This window comes from Erpetoichthys calabaricus, chromosome 7, assembly GCF_900747795.2.
Source record: "Erpetoichthys calabaricus chromosome 7, fErpCal1.3, whole genome shotgun sequence".
Classification (NCBI taxonomy): domain Eukaryota; kingdom Metazoa; phylum Chordata; class Cladistia; order Polypteriformes; family Polypteridae; genus Erpetoichthys; species Erpetoichthys calabaricus.
In genome coordinates this window covers 31,643,747-31,654,378 of record NC_041400.2, presented here as the reverse complement: position 1 = coordinate 31,654,378, position 10,632 = coordinate 31,643,747, and positions in this window count along the sequence as shown.

The window sequence follows — 10,632 nt, the reverse complement described above, 5'->3', positions numbered from 1 at the left end:
TTTTTAAGTAATCAGCAGAAGTTGGGACACCTGTGCAAATTGTTTGCTTCAACTTGTAAGGCTTAATTTACTTTAATTGCTGCAGAACATCTGTAGGTTGTTACCTATTAGCTGTTCCTTGAAGAAGGCCCATTTGTGATATTCTGATATTTCCTTTTTTCAGTTTTTGCTAACCTAAACTTTAAATTTAAACCTCTGGTAGTTTACTGCTTACCTTATCACCATTTTAGGTCATTCAGTTCATATCAACTGATTAAACTTGAAGAAAAACTTGAAAAACTGAGGTGTTCTAAAACTGTTCACCAGTAATGTACGTCAAACGCATTTCTTCAGGAATCTAAAACTGACCTCGCATGTTTTTTAAGATACCTGGAATTGATTTTGAGATATCCTCAGACCACTTCCTGTAAAAATTCTTATTCTTTCAATGGGATTTCCTGTCTATTTTAAGATATGCTGAAAGATCTGAACTGGTCAGGAAGCTATTTTGATACACACGAATATCTTGAATTGTACTGTAGATACCTAAAATGATATTCAGATGTCTTGAAGAGTGTTTATATCATTTTAAAGATACCTTAAAATGTATTTGAGATACGTTGAAACAAAATTCAAAATATCCTGAAATACATTTTCAGGTTTCTAAATTGGAGCACGGGGCAATTTTAGGGAGAGAGAGGAGGAGGAGGAGGAGATGCTGGCAGCATGTGCTGATTATACAGTGCATTGCTGCACCCACCACACGATGAACCACCCGGATTGGGACCTGAGTGTTGCCCATTTTAAAAAATAAATTGGAAACACATGTAAGATATCTGAAATGTGAGTCCATCTGAAGATATCTGAAATCCATTTTAAGATATCCTGATCACATCTCTAGATAACTTCAAATAGCATCTAGAAGGTTTTGAGATATCCCAAACACATTTCTTTTCAGATTTCTTAAAATATGTCTCCAGGTATCTTAATATGGCTTCCTGTCAATTTTCAGGTATGTGAAGTACATTTCAAGTTTTCTTAAAATAACTCCTTGGTCATATTGGAGATGTCTCACAATATGTTTCATCTTCACTTCATTTATAAAACAGGCAAGCACAGACTGTTCAGTCCAGGACTGTTCACAAAACAGTGTTCAGAATAATATCAAGTAAAGATGTAAAGGTGTGCAAGGTGGTATTATCACCCATGGCAATTGTCAACTGGGTGGTACATCAATGGAATGTTCAGTAAAAACCCGGAGAACCTTCTGATAATTGCACACAGATGTGAGAGAACATACAAACAGCAAACAGACTGGGACCAGGCCGGGACTTGAAGCCACATCTGTGGATGTATGAGGTGACAGCAAAGGCCTCTTTGAAACTCTAGAGGTGGAGCAGTGTCTAACTAACCAATGTCCCCAGTCTTTAGGACTGACTTAGGATGAGGAATTTAGAGGTTAGAGCCTCAGAGACAACCCTCAGAAGGCCATACAACTACCTGTAGTAGCTGGCAAGCTTCAGCTAAGCAAATCGTATCCAATGCTTGAGGGCAGGTGTGAAAAGGTTGTGTGGGCATCCATTGCTCTGAAGTATGGCTGTTTGGGATTGGTTTGGAATCGGAGGCTATTCTGTACTGTGACGCCCCATTGGTCTAAGAATTTGGACAGAGAATGTATAAAGTTGGTCGCTTTACCCCTCCTTCCCCTCTCCCTCTCACACTCACACCATGGTTATGAAGAGAACTTGGCAGCCATAGTCAGACATGCATGTAGCCTGTCCTGAAGAAAGTGGACTAGAAATGATGATTTGACCAGAGCCATTTGAGTAACTACACACCTAGCATTTATCAGGTTGTATGGATGCCAATATTTAGATGTACTTTTCTTCATTATTTTTATCAACAATACATTATTAACGTGTGTAACTTAACTCCTGCTTGTCCTTTTACTCTAACTAACTAATTGCCTGAGGTTATAACTGTAGAAGGGAAGGTGGGGAGAAGTTATAAAGTACAATACCTTATAAACAGTGCTAGGTCTATGGGATTTGAGGCATTCTGATGAAGTCTACACAATAAATATACAAAATGGAAAGCAGAGTCACTGAAGACTAACCAAAAAGACAAAACAAGCAGAAACAAAGCTGCCAAGTAAAGAGGGAAATGAAAACCCAAAGCTGATCTTTACACAGGAAGCAGCAGTTACTGGGCCACAAGTGTTATGACACAGAAGTCGTGGCGGGCAGGCAGCAGCATTAATCACTGTGCCACCTTTCCACTCTTAAAGAAACTTTCCCATTTAAATTCTTTATTGAAGTGCTTTCTATTTTGGCAAAGCAGTTCTGTTTGAGAAGACGCCGCCGAGGGGCTTTGTAGCCATTGCATGCTTATTGTTTTTTTGATTGGTTGGCTGGCACATCTGGCAGAGCCCAGTGCTCAGTAACATTGGACCTTTGAAGAAGTCCATGCACATAATGTTTGCTGCTAGAGAGTGGCACTAAAAGAGGTTTCCAAGTGTATTTATTTTTATTGTTTTCCCTTGTTTTATGGTGTTTGTGTTTACACAATTTATTTCAATAGGAAAATTTATGCAACAGCTAGGAGGCCCTGTGCTCTGTGAGAAGGACCCTCCATATTACATTGTAAGCATCCCACCAGCTTGCTCATTCCGTAGGCTAAATGCTTGATTGGCCAAAATGATAATCTAATGACAGATTTAATATTGCACTTGGAAAGGGAAGGTATCATTGGAGGCATGGTCTGGTCCTGAAGACCATCTCTGTAGCCATCAGCACAGGAGTTGTGTGGGCGAAACTGTGCCAACCCCCCAAGAAGACTTTGTCAGAGCTGGAGAGCAAAACCAAATCCTGCCAAGAGATTATCATCTGCAGGCATCCTGGCATCAGCAAGAGACTGACAGTTATTGGTGGACCACTGAAGTTGTCCAGCCACCACTCCATGATCAGATTCAGTCCTTGTTTCTGAATCCACCAGGCAAGTCGTGCTGCTGGAGCTAACAGGCCTGTGGGACAATCGCTTGCACAAAGCCTTCAAAAGGAATCTCTCCAGGTACGTGGAACTGGACAGCATATCTGTCAGCAGTTGGGATGGAGAGCTAGGGGTCTCCCACTGGAGGTCGATGGCAGGGGGTTTGCGATCCGTGTCTGGTCCAAGTCTTTAGTAGTTTGGGCATCAAAGGAGAGATGAAGAGGACAGCCATCTGCAGCACCATCGAAGCAGCAGGGAGAGCCTCAAGGTGGCTGTGGTTCAGGAGTCCGAGTAGCCAATCGTCTGGACACACGCTGGGGTCACCTGGAGGCAAGTGTATGATATTGGAAGACATGAAACACCCAAATGATCCTAGGAACGCCAATGATGAAGTGTCCAGACTGAGGTGTGTATTCATTGGACAGCATGGCACACGGATTGGGCACATGTTAAAATGCACAAATGATGGAGCTTTTCTCTCCTCACTTCATGGTGGAGTAGCATTGTGTCCATCTGGCGTCACTGTGATTTTTTTTTTTCTTTCTTTTGTTATTTGAGCTTAAAAGGTAATGTCACCGTGTGGGACTGGCTAGGATGTCTGTGCTGAATGAGTGAGCAAACCACTTGAGGAGACGGGCAAAGTATAAATACATTCTGTGTACATAAATAACGGAGGTTAAGTAGCCTACCATTTTTTGGTTATTTTAGGTTGTGAGGCCCAAAAAAACCCACAAATATTTTGTTAAGATTCAGTGAGAAGTCAAGCAAAATGACACCTTTTATTGGCTAACTACAAAGATTACAATATGCAAGCTTTCAAGGGAACTCAGGCCTCTTCTTCAGGCTTTGCAGTTAGCCAATAAAAGATGTCATTTTTCTTGACTTCTCCCTACACACATAATGTCTAACACTGTATAACACTCTAGTGTTAAGATTAATTTAAGTTAGAAACAGTGCCACTGCAGAACTGAGAGTTAGCTAACACCGACACTCCCGCCACGTATATGCAACGCTCCTAAAGGAAAAGGGCCCTACAATCGCAATGCAGAGGGCTACCTGAAACAGATGTCTCACATCTACAGAGAGGAAATTATTAGGACCACAACAGTTAAACTGCGTAGGATCTATTCTACTCTCAATACAGCCTCAGTTCTTCATGGCATGTTGTAAACATTCCTTTGAGATTCTGGTCCATGCCAACATGATTGCACCACACAATGTCCGCAGATCTGTCAGCTGCACATTCATGCTGTGAATCCTGTTCTGCCACATCCCAAAGGCGTTTCATTGGAATTAGATCTGGTGACTGGGAAGACCAGTGAAGGAAACTGAACTCATTGTCATGTTCCTGAAAGCAACTTGAGGTGACTTTTGTGATACGGTACGTTATCATGCCGGAAGTAGCCAGGAGAATATGGATAGGTTGTGGCCATCCGCAACAAAACTCAGATAAACCATGACATTCATTTGTATTAATGGGCCCAAAGTGTGCCAAGAAAACATTCCTCACAGCATTCCACCAGTACCGGCGCTAGTCTGGACTGCTAACTCAAGGTAAGTTGGCTACATGGATTCACGCTGTTGGCACCAGACTCTGATTCTCAGCAGAACTTGAGATTCATCAGACCAGGCCTCATTTTTCCAGTCTTCAGCTGCTGCCAAGTGTGGGTGAGCCTGTGCCCACTGCAGGCTAATCTTTCTGATCTTGGCTGACAGAACTGGAACCCGACGTGATCTCCAGCTGGTGTAGTCCATCCACATCAAGGTTCAACATCTTGTGCATTCTGAGATGCTTACATACAGAGTGGTTATCAGGGTTACCATAGCCTTTCAGACAGTTTGGAGCAGTCTGGCCATTCTCCTCGGACCTCCATCATCATCAAGGTGTTTCCATCCACAGAACTGCCACTCACTGGCGGTTTTTTGTTTATCGTACCATTCTGAGTAAACGCTAGAGACGGTTGTGTGTGAAAATCTCAAGAGATCAGCAGTTACAGAAATCATCAAGCCAGCCCATCTGGTATCAACAATCATGTCATGGTCTAAATCAGGGGTAGTCAACGTCGGTCCTGGTGAGCCGCAGTATGTGCAGGTTTTTGTTCCAACCCAGTTCCTTAACGAGAACTCAATTATTGCTGATGAAGCACATATTGCTTAAGTGACATTTTAATGCTTCATTTTAGTGGTCTCGCTTGTTAAGGTTCTCCAACCTTAATTGCTTATTTCAATCTTAAACTGCTGCATTCAGTGTTTTAATTGCTCCTTATTAGCAATAAGATGTAAAACAGGGGTAGGCAATGTCGGTCCTGGTGAGCCGCAGTGGCTACAGGTTTTCATTCAACCCAATTGCTTAATTAGAAACCAATCATTGCCAATCTCAGACCTTATTTAATTTTATGGATTGTTAGTCTGTGCAATGTAAGGCTTTTATATCGTAGATTTTTTTCCTTTCCAAGGATATCATCCAAATGATTTGAATCCTAAAACAGATCATTTTCAGTCTGTCACATTTTTCTATTAAGTGTTTTATTAAATCAAACCGTGCATGATGAACACACACAGATGTAATTGGAAAAAAGCTAGCTGGAGAACTGCTGGCTGCTTTGTCTTTTACATCTTATTGCTAATAAGGAGCAATTAAAACACTGCATGCAGCAGTTTAAGATTGAAATAAGCAATTAAGGTTGGAGAACCTTAACAAGCGAGACCACTAAAATGAAGCATTAAAATGTCACTTAAGCAATATGTGCTTCATCAGCAATAATTGAGTTCTCGTTAAGGAACTGGGTTGGAACAAAAACCTGCACATACTGTGGCACTCCAGGACCGACGTTGCCTACCCCTGGTCTAAATCAAGGGTTGCCAGGCTTTCATTCTAACCCTTTTCTTAATTAGTGACCTGTTTTTACTGCTAATTAATTTCTTTTGAATTCATTTTAATTTACTTGCTCTTGAAGAGTCCGACCTCTTAATTGTTTCTTTTTCCTTAATTGGCAGCCAAACAATAATGAGATACAAAATGAGCCAAAACAACTGGTGCCCATCACACAATAGCTTAAAATAAAGAAAGATGAAGGTCTCAGGAATGAGGATCTGCTCAGGTCACCAAAGCATTTTACCAGTGCTCTTAGAAAAGAGAAAAACCAATAATTTTGGAAATGTCTGCTATTGCACAATGAGAGCAGCAACAAGCCATGGAATTAAAGCACGGGTTTAATTAACGACAAGACTCAGCACCTAATTAAACAAATGCTTGGAGTGAAATTGTTTGGAGTTTGAGGCCCTGACTTAGCTGGTCTTCTGTTGGCTCCCTCACTTCACATTTCATTTCTGTTTGGGGGCCAATTAAGGAAAGGAAAGAAATGAAGCAAATCAGAGGAACAAATCTTAAAATTAATCCAAAAGAAGTTAGGTCACAAACAGGTCACTAATTAAGAAAAGGGTTAGAATGAAAACCTGCAGCCACGGTGGTCCTCCAGGACCGGAGTTGGCGACCCCTGGTCTAAATAACCGAGATCACATTCTTTCCCCATTCTGGAGTTTGATGTAAACATTAACTGAAGCTCCTGACTTTTATCTGTAGGACTTTGTGCGGAGTCATGACTGGCCGATTAGGTAATTGCATGAATAAGCAGGTGTACAGGTGCCCAGTGAGTGTATATTTGCTGATTATTGACAGTAATGCTGCCATATCTTTGTGTGGGTAAATAAATATTCTTTGAGAAAAAAAATGTCAGACAGAGTAGATTATTCACTCCTACCCATGCTTTCTCCCAGCTCTGCATCACTTTCTGGTGACTGTCGAGAGCTCCTTTCCACTGGTGGTACTCGTTCTCCCAGCTGCTCTCCAAAGCTGCATCTGCAGGGAAACAACCTGGTTATTCAGAAATGATGTCCTGCACGATGAAACATCACATGCCTCATGTCCAGACAGCGAGATGCTTTTTACTTGACTCTCAATTTCTGCATTTCGATTCCAAAGCATTCACACCTTATAAGAGCAAACGTTAACCAATGAATGAACGTGCATGGAGCTCACACAACCTCAAATCAACAGAGCAGCTCTGATCCTAAATAAAGAGCCCGTTACAAAGTCAGCGGAGTACTCCATCAAAACATAAGACGACTCAGGTGATGCCAGCCATTTAAGCTTACACAGTTTCAGCCGAGTGGTCTTATTTACCTCTGAGGTGGATGCTGACTTTCGAGGTAGCATTGCCCGCACTTGACGTGGCTGAGCAGTTGTACTCCGAGTCCGACGCCACCGTGTCCTTTATCCAGCTCAGCATGTGCACTGCTCCACCAGGCCACCGATATTTTTGCTCTGTTACCGTGCTTTCTAATTTTTTTCCATTCTTCTCCCACTTAATGGAAAGATCACTTGGGCCTGCAAAAAAAAAAAGAACAGAAATCAGGACATATCTGTTACTTTTGATTCAGATACGTTTTGTTGATTCTTTTTTTTTCTAACCACTTAGATGAGCAAGTTTGTTGGCCGTCACTTCAAGAATGAGCTCCTGCTCTTCGTGGATGGCTGGGTGGCTTTTGTCACATGAAATAAAAGTAAGCTGGTAAAGCTCACCTTAAATATCTGCTGACTGAAGGACAAATCGCCCGTTTTTCTAGGTTTTTAGTGGCACAATATGACTGCGGGTTGGAGAAATCCCTTTGGGTCAGCCCAGTACTTCATCTGATAGCAAAAGTGTAAATGGGAGTTGAGATGACACCTCTGCAGAGGCTCCTTCAGACAAAAAAGTGCCCAGATGGACATTCATTGTAGGCTTCTGACTGAGCACTCAACCTGTTTGGATGTGATGGATGAAATAACACGTCTATTTCTGGTTCTGTAACTGGATGTCATCTTGATCCAGTCACGTGAGGTTACACTTTCCTTCAAAGGGTGACCACACTTCTCTAGCCTCTTTCACTCTCGCTGTCCGAATTCTAAAAGCTGCTGATCTGTTCTCTCTTTAGGGAAGCAAAAAACAGACAATGCACTCTCTTTTGGGTAGCTAAAGGCTAACAATCTAAAATTTCTTTACTCTCCATAGTGCCTTGGAGCCGGACACCCCAAATTAGCTCCAAGATCCACTCTGCCTAGCTAAGCTCTGTGCCAGTGGATGAGCCCAGTCTGAGAAGCAGTCATTACTTCAAAAAGGGCACTTCAGCACTTACACTGTTGTGCCAGAAAGAGCAGAAGGCAAAGTGAAGAGCCGAACAGCAAGCTGAGAAAGACAGCATCACACCACACCATGGACAAAGGACAATACTGTACAGCAAAAACAAAGAGTGAACTCAGCACAAGAAAAGTCCTCCACTTGAACCCGGAGCATCAGACACCATCATCCTTAAAGACTTGGTACCATCAAATTGTTTATCTGTACCATGACAAATTAGAGCTCTAAACAGCCCATAAACAGCCAGCTCCTTCTGTGTTATATGTTTATCTGTCTCATCCGTCTTGTGTCCTGCCTTCTAAGTTGACATATTTATACAGTTATACTATTTCTATAATCCTTGTTTTTTAACAATAAATTGTACTACTTGGTTTCTTAAAACGAGTTACCATTAGTTACTCACTGGACACCGTCTCCTATAGGGAAAGGTAAGGAAAACACAGTAGGAGCCTTACTAAATTACGTAATAAACTAGCTGTGCCACCCATCTAAAATGGGTTGAAATCTAAGTACTCAACCTAGACCTCAACATTAATGTTTCTCGTGCACCATCTATTGAAATTTACTTTGAAATGCACGTCATAATAAAATGCACTGCATTTGTCATTCCATCAGATGGTGCACCACACACATTTGTAGGAGTGCATTTTATTACTACAAATGTTTGCAGTGCACCATCAATTGGAATTTATTTTGCAATGCATGTATTAATAAAATGCATTGCGTTTTTCATTCCAACAGATGGTGCACCACAGACATTTGTAAGAATGTATTTTATTACTACAAAATGTTTGCAGTGAACCATCTATTGAAATTTATTTTGTAGTGCATGCTGTAATAAAATGTATTGCATTTGTCAATCCAACAAATGGTGCACCACAGACATTTGTAAGAATGTATTTTATTACTACAAATGTTTGCAGTCCACCATCTGTTCAATTGTGTGTTGTAATGCATTGAGTAATAAAGTGCATCACATTGGTCATTCCAACAGATGGTGCCTTACAAACTTTTGTAGTAATAAAATGCATTCATACAAATGTTTGATGATGTGCCATCTGGTGGAATGACAGGGACATAGAAACCGGACAGACACACAGACAGACAGACAGACACTAATCCTTTTATTAAGGTTGGATTACTGGCATTGCTAACGGCAAAACTCATGATTATTTAACCGAGTGATCAATTTATCTTTTCCTACACTAAATGGTGACATGTCTCATCAGGTTTTCCAATTACTCAGCCGGTGGTCTAATAGTAAGCATTACCACTTCCCAGCACTGGGCTCCTGGCCAGGCACTAAAATGCAGGGGTCTCTAACTCCGGTCCTGGAGTGCTATTGTGGCAGATTTTCTGTTTCCTTAATTAGTGATCAGTTTTTGCTGTTAATTGATTTCTTCTCCCTTCATTTTAATTGTCTTTTTTTAATGAGTCAGTCATTCAAATTCTTTCATTTTTTCCCTTAAATGGCAGTCAAACAGACAGGAGATGTGAAGTGACCGAACAGATGACCTGCTAATTCCACCCAGTATCTTAATTAGAAGCCGATTCTTCTTGTTAATTAAACCTGTTATTTAATTCTGTTGACTGCTGGTGCTCTCATTCTGCCACCGCAGACTTTTCCAGAGCTGTTCATCTTCTTTTTTTCTAAGAGCACCTTCAAAATGTTTTGTGGACCTGAGCAGATCAACATTACTGAGACCTTTACCTTTCTTTATTTGAAGATACTGTATGGTGGGCTCAGGTTATTGGCTCATTTTCTCTCTCATTATTGTTTGGTTGCTATTTAAGGGAAAATGAAACAATTAAGGGTTAGAGTTATAAATAGCAAGTCAATTAAAATTAAAGTTAAATACATTAATTAGCAGCAAAATATGGTCACTAATTAAGGAAAGGGTTAGAATAAAAACTTCCAGCCATAGTAGCTCTCCAGGACCAGAGTTGGAGACCCCCTGCTCTAATGGATAGGGTAAGATTTTTCCTCAAGCGTCATCTTTAAGGAACTCGGTGTGTTATACCAGATTTAGCACAGAATCACCAAAACTGCTGATCTTTCAATCTTTTTAATTTCCTTCCTTATTTTATTGGTAGTTATAGAGAAGCAACGTGGTTTGGAGATAATAAACAGAGAACGAGAAACTTGCAAAGAAATCTGACCGGGGCCATGCAGTTTAAGATAATGTGAAGCATTAATTTATGTCAAAATATGCTAGTAAACTAGTTAATACTACTAATCATAAAATAATAGCATTGTAGGACCACTTCATTGTGCTAATCCTCCACACTGACGGAAGAAAAAAAAAAGATATAGCTTCCTGTAAACAGGGTGGGTTAAAAGATATTAACATGGAAAATGGAAAACATTAATGAGTAAGACAGCTAAAGACCTCATGTATAATGTCTCGCGTAGAATTCACACTATAACATCGAGTATGGACCAAAGGGGAAATGTGCGTATGCACAAAGAAATCCAGATGCATAAATC